The sequence below is a fragment of the Erithacus rubecula genome (genome assembly GCF_903797595.1).
Source record: "Erithacus rubecula genome assembly, chromosome: 10".
NCBI lineage: Eukaryota > Metazoa > Chordata > Aves > Passeriformes > Muscicapidae > Erithacus > Erithacus rubecula.
This window is the reverse complement of record NC_136662.1, coordinates 10,718,313-10,732,598: the sequence shown is the minus strand read 5'-3', so window position 1 is coordinate 10,732,598 and position 14,286 is coordinate 10,718,313. Positions and strand designations below refer to the sequence as shown.

General features: G+C 37.7%; 1 protein-coding gene across 1 annotated transcript in view; it reads left to right on the top strand.

Annotated features, from left to right (window-relative positions):
- Nucleotides 1–14,286, top strand: part of SLC44A3 (solute carrier family 44 member 3) — a 103,177-nt gene that overhangs the window by 34,650 nt on the left and 54,241 nt on the right. Inside the window, exon 2 of the mRNA XM_079313341.1 lies at nt 6,001–6,088. The gene's annotated coding sequence lies outside the window, so the exon portion shown is untranslated. The remainder of the gene's footprint in view (nt 1–6,000; nt 6,089–14,286) is intronic.

Genomic DNA, 14,286 nt, shown 5'->3' with positions numbered 1-14,286 from the left:
AAAATGTAGAAATTATATAGAGAGGGATAGTATATGATCAGATGAACCTATGTATACATATGGCATAGATAAAGATATTTTTAGCTAAACACCAGTTATTTACAATGAGATATTACCATGATCTTTCAGTATTTCACTCGGTAGACTGAATAAAGAAACTCTTCAGAAGAACTGAAAAACATACTTGTATAGGAGCATAATTAAAGTATCCTAAAGCAACACAACTCATATAGAATATATTAAGATGTACAGGCATTGTGAAAGTAGTTGTTTTTATTTCTGCATTGTATCCATAGTTACTATTACATACAGCTAAAATCTATAAGCTGTGTATTTGTGCTTCTTCAAGTGGGGGCTGTTCTCCAGTTTGAATGGAATTTTTATGTGGATTATGTAGACTCTGGCTATAATATGAAGCAGAAAGTGGAATGAAGCTTTCATAAAACCCAGAATATGCTGAGTTGGAAGGGACCCATTACAACCATCGAGTTCAACTCCTGGCCCTGTGCAGGACTCCACTGGAGTCACACTCTGTGCCTGAGAGCGTTGTCCAAGCAGTTCTTGAACTCTGTCAGGCTGGAGCTGTGTCCACTGCCCCGTGGAGCTGTTCCAGTTCTCAGTGACCCATGGGGTAAAGAACCTTTTCCTGATACCAACCTAAACCTCCCCTGACACAGCTTCAGGCCATTCCCTTGGGTTCTATCACTGGTCAAGAGAGTGAATGGATCAGTGTCTGCCCCTCTGCTTCCCCTCATGAGGATGCTGAAAACAGCAATGCTGTCTCCCCTCTTCTCTGAGCTGAACCTATGACTCTGTTTATTCTCTAAAATCTTTATTATTCTCATTAAGTGAAAAGATAAAGACTCAAGAATCTCTCATAATAAACCAAATTAAGCCATGTCACTGGAGACTACTGATAGCTGTTTTTTTCCTTTTTATGTTTAAAACCCTCCATCACTTAATCCCAGCCAGCCTTTTCCTCACCGTACATCTGCAGGTTTTGGATTACTTAACTTTTTATTGCATACAGATCATGCAAAACCATTTGAGAAAAATATACTGAAGATTGAGCCAGGGCAAAACCTTATAAGGCATTTCATAGCAGTTCCAACATGTGTCACAGAGCACAGCTGTGAGCACAGAGCCTTTCCACTCATCATCATAGTATGTGAGTCAAATCTGCAATGTCATGGGAGAGGAGCTGCTTCTTAGTGTGTGTATGAAATTAAAAGGGATTTGAGAGAAAGTGTTCCCTAAAAATTGAGTTATTTCTTTGTCACTGTGAAGATCATTTAACTACTTTCATTTGTAGCAAAACCAAAAACCATACAGAAAATTCAAATTGATGTTTAAACATAAGCAAAATATATTCAGATATTTTGTTATACTAGGAAAATATTTTTTTCTTAAAAAAAAAAGGTGGGGGGGGAATGAAGAGACGTCTGAAATTTTCTAAATCTGAGGGTTTAATTTAAATAAATTGAAACCAAGTAATGTATAGTTCCATAATAACAAATTTTAGATTAGTCAACCAAAATTGAAATGTTACTAACTTGTATTTTCTGATTTTAATTCCAGGCAAGCCACTGGTTAAACTTTTTCATTTACAGACAATCTTTCTCCTCCCCTCACCACTCCAGTGCATTATATGCCTGGCAATCAAATAGGTTAAGTTTTTAAAAAGGCACAAATATGCCCTTAAGGTGCCTGTAACTGAGGTGATTAATTCAGCCATTAGTGGAGGGGTCAGCTGCACAATTCAGACCTCAGTTAGTACATCCCCAAAATATGTGAAGAATTTGGGCCTGGAATTTAAGTTTCAGTTGCTTTCAAATTCACCATTTTTCAGAGAATTGAGGAAGGAGTCATGTACTACAGAATGAAAAGAATCCTTTGGAATTGGAAACCTCTGAAGTTAACATTAGTCTTTTTCCAATTATTTCTTCAATGAGCTTTAGACTTGACCATTTCATAGTCTTTTGACATTCTTCATGGCTTTCTGGTAAAAACACAATATAACAGAAATGTGATATCATCGGCGACACACTGAGAATAATGCAGTAAGCACAGCGTTAGTAGAGGCTCCTTTCTGCTGTTTTAGGAGCCATTCCCAGCAGAAGCCGTGGGAATCTGATATAGAAACCAGAGTGCTTTCTGCAGAACTATAATTATTAACAGATTTTTGCAATAAAGAATATGTGGGGCGAGTTTCAGAAGAAGATAGACTTGGCAAAGGGCTGAAACTTCAACCAGAAATTGTTACCGTCTCCTTCCTACCATTGCCTCCCACACTAACCATTCAGAGCTAAATTTCTTTGTGGGAGCTCAGGACAGCAAATTCAATATTTATTTTTCTTTAAACTATTTGATATACTTGCATTTTTCTAAGTTTTAACAAGTGCTATTTGAACCAGTCATGTGTTAAAGTTGCTGTTAATTCCTTGAGGAAGATCCCCCTTTAAAAGTGGCTGATAAATTTTGCTGGTTTAAAAAAGAAGAAAAAAAGAAAAAAAAAGTAGGAATTAGATTATTTATAGCTCTAGTGACTAAGCATATAGACTGCAATACTCATATGTGAGAGGAATCTCATGATGTGAGACCATCTGGTGTTCTGTGAGAGAGGCCAAAGGCAGTTTTCAATACACATCTGTGAGCCATCAGGTCCTGCATATCCTTCCAGAAACAAGAGGTGCTTTCCTAAAATTTGCATGAGGCTTTGTTTCAAAAATGAACGTTATGTTCTTAGATTGCTGTCCACATAGGATGTTTTGTCTATCTGGCAGCACAGAGTTTAAGGATGGGGCTTACTTCTTTTAAGAAAGGTTTAGAACTGAGTGAATTGGTATATGCTCTTAAAATAGAGGACAAATTAAAGTTAGAGATCTATTTCTTGCATTTATGGCATAAAGTCAATAGATGTTGCAGCTCTTGATGTGTGCCTGTTAGAGATAACCTATTAGAGATTAATAGAGTTTAAAAATTGATGATTTGGGTTTCATAACACTGGAGGAAGACTTGGAATGTGAAATTTCCATTCCTGTCCATTCATCTGACTAGGTTTTTATTGTTTTAGCTTTTTAGTTTTAGTTGGATCTTCTACATCTTATTTTGAAAGGCCAAGTGGAACAATTGATGTAAGAAATAATGTTTCTTCCAGCTGTGAATAGAGGCCTTATAAAAAAGCAATAGTAGGAATAGTCATCAATTGTCTATCAGTAAATTTTCACTAGTAAACTTGATTTATTTAAATGTTTAATTGGCAAAGGATATATATATATATATATATATATATATATATATATATATATATAATATATTTATGTATATTTTAAAGGGCTTGTGATACCATGCAGTATCTTGTTGAAGAGCCTTGTCTGCTTCCTTTCTAACTAGCTTGCTACTGTGGAGCATTGGCTTTCATAGCTTCACATCTGGGGAATGTCTGCAATCTGTTTCAGGACTGGAGATTGCTAAACTGCCAAGAATATTTTACTGGTTCTAGTTCCCAAGAGTGAACTTCCTCCTTCAGGTATGATTCAAAGGATATTCTGGACCCTGGGACTCAACTTCTCAGCTGATTATTCTTTTATAGGGATGAAAAACCATAGTTAACTCTGCACTCTAGTTTGCTCCATCATAAAAGCAACATGCACTCCCCAGTATTTCTTCTGAGTATTCTGGTTTTGGTTCTTCTAGGCGTACAATAAAAATGACAGGAATATCCATCAAGTCACAATGCTTAGCCCTCAAAATCAGGAGGGAAAGAAAGTTATCTTTCCAATTAATTTCTTTCTTCTTGCTTTTGTATTCTAGATGGTATAGATGGAGTTCAAATTTTACTTAGACAAAAAAGCAAAGCTTGTGGGCAAAAGATGCTCTATTATTTTACTCTTTTTAAACAATTCAATTTAAACTGCTAGACAGGGATTTTAGCAAAATTCCTGTATTTTTGTATGGTGAAACAGATTAGAACAATAAGCTGGAGTTTGTGTTTTAGCATGGGTATAATTCTGTGTCTCAAAGGGGAAGAAAAAAAGAGCAGAATTTTGTTTGCTTTCAGGTTCTTCCTTTGAAGGGTTGAATTGTATTACTTTATGGAATATGTTTTGCAATGAAAATGTAACAATCTTTTACCCCAAGTCCTCTGGAATCTCTAAGCAGCTCTATTAGATAGAAAACCATCTTAGATAAGATAACATCGCATGTATGTGCATTTCAGATATTTTATACAAACCTTTCTTTATTTCCTTCTTATCACATGAAATGGTGAAGATTTTATGGCTCTAATCACCATCTGCAAGCAATATGCTGAAGGAAAAGGATGCCAGGGTTGCATTCCTTTGCAGTTTCTGGCTGTGAGCACTATTCCAAGAAAAATACTGTCACAGAACCCAGTTTTATTATGTATGTATTCATTGGAATAAGGAATAAGTTCACATTGTGCCACTGAACTCCACAATCTATTCAAAACTGTTTAGTGAGAAATTAAAAAGCAATAGAATGCTAAGAAATACAAAAAAATAAGTAAATTTTACCTCTGCCAAAGAAAGTACAAGCATCTCTTGAAAGCATTATGTACAAGTTTTTCTCAGTGAGCTTATACTGACTGCATTATGCACATGTAGTAAAGGAGGAATCAATTATGTCAGCCACCAAGTAGCAACCAAAATCCCACAGGAGTAAGAAGACTATTTAGAAGCACCCAGCTACAGAGTAAACTCTAAAATGCTCTATAATTGGCTTTGTATCTTGCAAGTGCATCTATACAGGTCTTCTCTACACTGGAGTGTTACTCTGCTTTCACATTGTGGGCAAATCATGTAATGGTTTCATTGAATGGTTTCATTATTGAAACCATCTCATAAATTTCCTTTGTTGCTCAATAGAACAGGAGATTCCAGTGAAAATCTTACCTGACCTAAAGAGGGCTTATCTTAATCCTTGATGAAATGCAGTTTGATGCTTCAGGCTTTACCTCATGTGTTTTGTCTATTCATGCCTGATTTGACATTTAGCTAAAATGATGTGGAGAGTCCTGGGCAGTTTGCACACTCTGCAAAAGCTGTGCTCTGACCATAAAATTCTTGTTAGAGACCATCAAGGTGTATCACCTGCCTGGAAATCACTTTCTAAAACATTACTGGGACTCTAAACAGGAGAATGAACCTGCCAAGGCCTAGAACATGCACCAAACAGCTCTGGTTTCTGGCATCCATGCTGTTTGCTGCTGTTGTTGTTATATAATATCATGCCTTCCTGGACCCCTCTAGTGTTTCATCCATCCAGGATGTTGAGTAAACATCAGATCTGGATGCTGCATTTACTACCAAAGACAAAAGAACAAACAGACTCTCTGACCATATTCCCAGAAGGACTCCAGTATTTTTCTGGGCTGCCTTCCACACAGTCATTCAAATGGTGAAAAGCTCAAAGAACATATTGTTTCTTTTTAGGTGCTTTCAATTCCCTGTCCACTGTGTCGGGGATTTTCATCCCCAGGAAACCACAGAATAAAGAAAGCCAGTCAACCATCTGCTGAACAGCATGTGCAAAACACAAGGTTTTCTGACCTTGGACAAAATCTGTCTTGCTTCCAGAGAGTCAAAGTCACAGAGGGTTTGCAGGAGTGGTCTCCCTCCCAAGATATTTCCCCAGGGCTTTGGTACTACACATCACTCCAAGGCTTTTTATTCCCTCCTCAGGCTCCTTTGGCTACGGACATGTCCCTGCTGTCTCAGGACTGTTTTCAGCAGGATGCTGGCTAATGATCAACAAATGAAGATCAGGACAGTATTTTTCCACTGAATGTTCCAAGACTCATTTCAGGAGCCAGGCCCATGGAACCCAAACTTAGGTCTATATTACTGGGTACCACTGTTGCTTAGCCACAGTTAATACCTTACTTGCTTTACTGTGCATAGGTTAGAAAGGTACCTCACCACAGAGGCTGCCAACATACAGAGACATGACAAACAGCATTGTCTGGTGGATCTTTCCTAGGCTCTGAAATACAGGATGAGATGAAGCAGCCTCCTCATAACAAGTCAAGGAAAGCCCTCTCTTTTCATCCACATTCCCCTTCAAACTGGTATGCCTTCATGTTATCTGACAACACAGGGTATCTTAAGCCAAACTGTGACAAGAACTGTTAACATTTGGGTTTGCACCCTACAAGATGCTTTGCTTTCCCAACTCTCAGCTGGTAGCCCAGTACCATTTTCAAATAATTTTTCATCACATATTTTTGCTTTTGTAGCTGAAATACAAATCTCTAGTGGGTCCAAGTTCTGTCTGAAAGATACATTGTTGCTCCTGCCCCTTTACACCATTTCAGGATCATTGTGTTCCCACAGCCGTGTTGTTCATGTTTTCCACTGCAGTCAGGTAACCCAGCCCAAGCAATGTTTGTCACAGCTCCAACAGAAAACCTGTCTGCCCTTATTGCTAGTCAGATCAGAAAGAATGAAGTGATTCAGCTCTCTGCATGAAAAAAAAAGAAATAATCTTTTTTTGGTCGGTCTAGGGACTAATAAGGAGGGAACAAGCCTCAGTGCCTGCCCCTATATCCAACACCCCTTGCACTGCTGCTGCTCTAAGTGACAGTGGCCATCCCTGGGGACTGAGACCTTAGCCAGCACTTGGCAGTGTCTCTGTGCAGCTGCTGTGCCATCAGCCTCTCCACTCTACCACGTTTGGAGAGGTCCCATGTGCCCTGCTGAAATTCTCCCAGTTACAGCACCCTGGTTACTTAACTTTTCATGTGCAAAGGAAATATTTTGATATCTCAGGTGTTAAAACATTTAATAGTGGACATCACTGTATAAATTTGTGCTTGGTAAAGACAGGTCTCCCATATATACAATAAAGGCAACTAAGCAATTAAAATTATCTAGTAATGAAAAAAATGATGACATGGCTCAAGTCACATGCATTACTGCAGCCTGCTGTAACAGTTCCAAATATCAAAAAGGGGTTCCTTCTTTTCCAAAATAGAGTTGTCTTTGAGTACAAACATTAAATTAAGCAAGTGATTGCATCATTTTGAGCATAAAAATGGATTTGTATTCAAAAGAAAATTTTAATTTTACTTATTTAATTATCCGCTTATTAATATTTACATATATACACATGATTAATATAGAAATGTCAAAACTATTATTTCAAAAACAGGACTTAGTAAGTGTGCATTTATTTTATTAGGTTTTATTAATTCAGTTGCTACTTGAGTTGGTTTCTCTCACATTAAGTGTGTGTAGGTGAATACATGTTTAGAGCAGTACACCAAATACAGAGATTCACACAGACCCTTTGAACACAGCTGGCATTTCTTGTTTCAAAATAGTTTTCAATTTTCCCAGGACATTCTACCTCCTCCTTGCAGAATGGTTTGGCCACGATTTCTAATTGTGTGAGTCAGATGTTCTTCCTTTTCCATAGCCTCCCACTTTTGTATCAATCTTTTCCAGATTCATGGAGAAGAGAAATAAAAAGCATTTGAGAACTGAGTGATGTAATGAAAGATTCTGAATTTTAAAAAATAGCAGTCTTTCAATCTCTGAAAATAAACTGTCTTTGTGAATTGAAAAGTTTGTGAATTGAAAGTGTACCATTACCAAAAAGCAAGCAACAGATATTTTTTGATACGAATAGATTTTCTTTCTGTAAATATGAATTTTAATTTAATAAATTTCCAGTAATTTTCTTGGCATAGATTTTAAGCCACAGATGAGACATTTAATTTTTTTTTTCTATTCCCTAGCACACAGAATTCCAGTTTAAAAAAGAGTAGTTCTAATGACTCCCTTGCACCAAATAGTCAGACTTGAGGGGCCAGCACTGAAGCCAGATGAAAGTTTCTTTTCCCACATTAGTGAAAGCAAAAACCTAATTGCAGACAAATTATTATGGCAGAATGTGTTTCCCCTAATATTCCCCAATGCAGTAAGTATTTGGATAACAAAAAGCTGAACAAAACAATTTGATCCCTTCTTCTCCTGGCTATAGGGCCAGCACTTCAGCTTGTTAGTTTGTTAGAAACCCAGCTAGTCTGACAACAGTTAGGTAGACAATGTCAGTGCCAGGAATGTACTGATTTATTGCAGTTTTATTGCAAAAACAAGCCAGATAAGTAACAAGGAGAAAGTACTCTAGCAGAAACTTGAAAAGGGAGGGGTTTGGCATTCAGTGACAAGTTTTTCAATTTCTTAAAATAAGCTATCCAAATATAGACTTGGAAATAGGTGAGTGGACTGATAAACTTTACTGCAGAAGAAAATATTCTGGCTTCTGATCTGTTTTGCCTGTGTTTGTTCTAATGAGGAAACTGAAAATTCTTTGTTCAGAAACTCAAAAAGTACCAGCGAGCAGTGGAGAGCATGACACTGCCTCAGGGGGCCAGCCCCACCAACAGGCTAATGACAGACATCTGTCTCAAATTAAATAGACATGCTGGAAACTAATGAATGTTTTTAAAGTCAAATATATGGCTGGAAATCTTTCCAAACTCATAGGAACTTTGCTCTTAATGTGTGACTCCTGTGTACTCAGAAATCTGCCAGAGGCCTCCCACTCCAACAATCTGTTCCAAGACCCTACAGGAAGACATTAAATACTGAATTTCTGATTCTTCCAGAGTATTTGGAAATAACAGATTTCAAAACAAAATCTATTGGAAATGTTCCAAAGTATTTATACAGAAAGATATCTTCTTTATTTACATGGGAACATGTATGAGACAACTCTCTAACCCTGTTTTGCTATATAGCCCACTTTTATTCTGCTAGAGGAAATACAGGTCCCAAGTCCAGGTGGGCTGGCAGCTTGATGTGCTCTAGGTACCTGCATTGCTTAAGACAGGTTTGGTAACCTTTCCTTCTGGTAAGGCACTTGTGTGTGAAAATTTAAATTGTGGAACAGCGTGGCACCCTGGCTGGCAGCTGACACTGCTGCAAGGTGTGAGAGGGTGGGCAGTGGGAGGCATGGGCTGAACAGGCATAGCTGTGCTTGTGTTCAGGGAGTCTGGATACACATCTTTATTATAAAGACATGCTCATGTTTAAACCACTAAATAAGCAAAGCTGTCAAAGTGTAGTCTGAATATGTGGTAACTGTTAATGCCTAACAGATGACACTTCAGGAGAAGTCAACATAATTCCCACCAACAAACCCTGTGCAAAAAGCCCACAAAAACAGATTCATGCCTTCAAAGTCAGCAACACCTTCTCAAAACAAATCTCCAAGTTGAGAGTTCACTGTATCTATGACATTTTCATTGGCAAAAATGTGCTGGATGATTCTGGTTATCACAATAGTGCATAAGGACATATCCTGTAAGTCAGGCTCCAGAATGTCTAGCATGTAGATAGTCTCAAGCACTACCTGAAATAATACTCAGAAATGAACAAAGAGAATAAACGCCATGCATTCTTTATGGTTTGCACCATCAGGCGAACAGACACATATCTTATGTCATCATTACTAAGCCACATTGTTTAAAAATGTTGTCTCTTAAGAAAGAGTACTTGAAATATTGCAATCTCAAATTTAAGAGACTGTGACTGTGCAAAACTAATCCTTATTAGTATTGAGTTAGTTGTACTATCCAATACCATATTTGCATATGCTGCAAGAAGGATTTAATAGCCTAAACCAGAGACTTAGGACTTCTGATCAGCATTAAAACCAAAGGCATTGATATTCCTTGAGAAATAATGTACTTATGTTATTTCTATCTCTATGACTGTCATAAATGCTTTGGGGACAATAATCACTTTTCACAAAGTCATCATCAGAGTTTCAAAATCTTGGTAGGTTCCAAGAGTTTAAAGATACAGTTAAATGCCTACTCCACATTTAAAACCATCCTCAAGTTTAAAGATTTTAGCTGTCTCTGCCTCTGAACACAAGCTAATTAGCTTCAAATAATTCAGAACTGTAGTGATTAGTGACAATATTCCATAAAGCACTTCCTCCCTGTGGTAGTGTGCAGTAGGAAGTGATGCGATGTAAGGATATTTTGTATCCTTTCCCTACTACCAGACCACTAATAAGGAGCATGGGTTTGTATTTGTTCTTAAGTTCCAAGGTATGTTGGAGAAAGCAAACCAAAGTAATTATATTAATAATATCCTTTTTTCAACTGAAAAACACTGTAAAAGGAAGGTAGAGATTTAGTACTGTCTTTCATTCTCAGATAAGGAAAGTGGGTCATAGAGATCTAAATGCCTTGGTCAAAGGCTCCTACAAACTTTTTCTGTCAGATCTGCTGAGAGCTAAGATGCTTTTGTTTATATGTACAAACACGTATCTTTATATTGGTGTAAAGATAAATCATACCCATTTCCATATTAGCTCCGCTCAAAAGTAGCTGTGAGAGCCATGATCTTTTCTCACAGTTTTATGTGTGTAAAATGTCCCATGAAATAGAAATACTATTTGATTGACTGCAGTGATGCATCAAAGCAAGTGGCATGAAGTCATGTGCATAATAAGCAAAACTTCTGGGTCAGTGGAGAAAAGCCTTTGGCAAAGGGATTGGAATCAGCAAGTATATGTTGATGGGGGGATTAGAGAAAGTTTCACTTGTATAAGAGACAATGGCTAAACCTTACATGACTTCAAAAGCTGGTCTATTACAAATACAATACAAAACTGTGTTCTCTTATTGTCATAGCTGAATATATCCCAGATTTAGCTGCTGTTTCATATTCTAATAATTGAGATTTCACTGCATGTTTTTTATAAATGTTAGAAAAATAGGTTCATATTTTTATAAACCCATTCCAGTGTGTTTAGAGGTTATGTACTAGATAGTATGCGATCCATAGCTTCCACATCTTACTGTGTTTCTAGACTTCTTTACTCATGAAACTCTTTAACCAACAAAAAAAAATAAAACTTGGAAGATCATTGATTGTACAAATTCTTTTTGTTACAGTAAGATCTGTTTCTGAGGTAAACCTGCCATCATCTCTCTGTTCCAGTGTCCTAAAATAACTGCTGTGGTCATGTCAATATTCATTCACAAATCCACATGAATAGACTTTTTAAATCCCAACTTTCACTTTACTGTGCTTTATCAACTTTGATAGGATTTAAGGTTCACAAGAAATGCAGAACTAAGATATGGTACATTTTTAGTAAGGTAGATAGAGAGCAGCTTCTCCCTTTTGATTGTACTGCTATTTTTCTGCATAAAGCTTTATTTTCCATTACACAGAATTAACTCTTTTGGTGTTTATTTCTGTCTTCTTACCAGTAGGCATTAAACTCTATAATCTCTAACCTCTAATCCTTTATGTGTAAGATATTATATGCAGATTATAGGACATCTGAACAGCAACATTCAGAAATACCATATTTTGGGTCATGTTTACAGCAGTGTGTATATGTATTGAGATACATGTGTATCTAAATCTACATCTATAGGTATATCATCTGTATCTATGTATACATGTACTTGCCATATACTTATATATATGTGCAAATATGCCTGCACCACACAAGAGAAAAATCTCAATTAGGAATTACTCTTCTTTTTGAGGAAGGATTACTGCTCAGTGCTAAGGAATGTAACAGTCCTAATCATAGCAATTTCTGACACAGCGTTTAGTATAGCCATACACAGACATAACAAGCAAAAGAACTGGAAAATATTTGTATAGTTATTAAGTGCTAATAAAGCTGATAATGAGCACAACTACCACAGACATTATGCAACATGGAGTAGTAAGGTCTGTTTATAAAGGATGTGGTTTGCAAGAGTTGGAGTGGAGTTTTTTTAAGGGCTAGCATTACTCAGCAAGTTTCATATGTTGGAGTCAACTCATTTCTCTGTGGATTTTAGATGCTAAACTTTATCTTGTCATAAGGAGTATATAATTCATGTTTGTTTTTTAAGTTATGGAAAGGACATATTTTGGAAAAAGAAAAGGCATAATAGCAATAAAAGCAACAATAATGATACCATGAACTATTTCAGTTCTGTAGTTTAAAATAATTTAGAAATGTTATTTGTCCCATGGCTGATGTTAAAAGTAATCCTTCAGCTAAGTAGATGTAAAAGGGGAAAAGGAAAGAATGACAAGTTATTCAATCAACTTCACCACAAATAAAAATATATTAGGCTGCAGTCTCCTGCCTTGCCCCATGGTGTGCTGAAGACAGTGTTTGGCCCCTCAGACCTGTTGTTGCCGCTTGACACAAATCACTGTAGACAGCAAACCGTGTTTTGCCAAGTGTTTCCAGGGAGGATCATGGGACATGATCAGAGCATGTTACTGCTTGCTCTGCTGCTCTTGCTTTCTGCTTCCCCTCCATCACTGTGTGGGCACAGAGCCAAGCTCTGGGCATTTCGGCATTCCGTAGCCTCTGGGCCGTGCCGTTGGTGTTCTCGCGCCCGCCGCCACGCCTGCGCCCGTCCTGTCCCTGCAGGGCCTGGCCCCAGAGCTCAGCCACTGCCTGTGCTGCTGCCAATGGCTTCTCTGCAGCCCTGCCAGGGACTGGCTGGGATTCTGGCCCATCCTGGTGGCTGCCCTCGCCCCAAGCCCCACAGCTCCATGCCTGCCCCCATCTGGAGCGCTGCCATGAGCTGCACCTCCTCATTATGCTCAAGGTTCATTCTCATGTTCCTCCCTTGCCCCAGGTCTCACTGCTTCATCCCTGCCTTGTCCCTGGAACCCTGCCCTGCCATCTGCCTTCTTACCACACCTGGTTCAGATCACCCTCCCAGCCCCTAAGCTTTGCCCCACCATATTCACTCTGCTTCCAAACCAGCACGAGGTCCCAGCTCCTCAGTGCTGCCCTGCCTGTCCTGCCACCTCTCTCAGCCCCCAAAGCTCTGTGCTGCATCCACACTCGCACCACACCTCCTGCCAGCACTCCAGATTCCATCTCTCCTGCCTGCCTTTCCACAAACTGAGCTCAGTCCCACTGTCTTATATCATGACTGCTTGGTGGCACATAAAAAACTTAACACAGACATTGTCCAAAACTCAGTAATTCGTAATTTATTCTCTAAAGATGAACATTGAGTTTATGCTTTACTGAGTGTACAAATCTCTATGAGAGATTTATTTTTCTGAAGTTCTTCTTATCATTATGGCATTAAGTAAGTTTGATATATTTTTCTTCCTTTTTTTCCTGTCTGCTTAAGTGAAAGTGTGAAGAATGAAGTCCTTTCTAGTTGCAGATTTGATATCTTACCAAGAGAGAGTTCTCATATACTATCTAAGCACATAAGTTTCTGATCATCAGAAGAAAACAAAAACATCTTTATTTCTGGCAATAGGATCTCTGACATGTACCAGAAAAACATCTTCTTCTTGTTGACTATGTCTTGAAGACAAAACATTGTATTTTCATCTTGTTTTGACATGTCATTATGTTACTTTAAATTACTTATTTAAAATGAGGATTGTCAAATCAATTGTTAGGGTCTGAAGTGCAGTTCCACTGGTGTCCAGATCCTTGTTAATAAATAACTACATTTAGTCTTAAAACTCAGATGCAAATACACATCTCCTTCAAACTCTGAGACTTAGTTGGCAGAGGAGAGTTTCAGGAGAGTTTCAGGTAAATTTCAGACTTTGTGAGAGTGTAAATAATATGCTTTTATTTTACAAACACATAACTGGAGTGAAAATATCAGTCTTACTTACAACATTTAAGTAGTCCATTGGGAATATTTTCATATTAACAAAAGTATGTTATGAACATTTAACTCTGAAAATACTTTGGCTACAGACTTACTAAAACAGTGTAGATCCATGTCAATTCACCCATTAATGCAGGAATCAGAATGGAGAACACCATCACTGGAATGTATTTTCATCACAGTGAAATAATGACTTTACATAGAGTTCTGAAAAAAATAAGAACCAGAATGCCAAAATACTGCATTTTGACATCATCAGAAAAAATCACCTTAATTGAAATATTCATTATTCTAAAACATTAATATCCATTTGCTTATGTTTCAAATTGGTTCAGTGTGATCGATATTTCCTTCAATGTCTTCAGGGAGATGGAGTTTGAGGAGTTTTCATGTCTCCATTTTCTGAAACATTCCAGTAAAAAAACTCATTAAAATGCACTGCACAAAGATTTAAAAAGGCATCATCCTTTGCAAGTTTCATTAGTTGCATCCTGCAAGAAACAGCAGTAGCTGTGATGTCAAGGATGAATCTGCAGCATCTGAAAATTTAACTCAGAAAATACTTTGGCTACAGACTTACTAAAACAGTGTAGATCCATGTAAACTCCCCCTTAATGCAAGAATCAGAATGG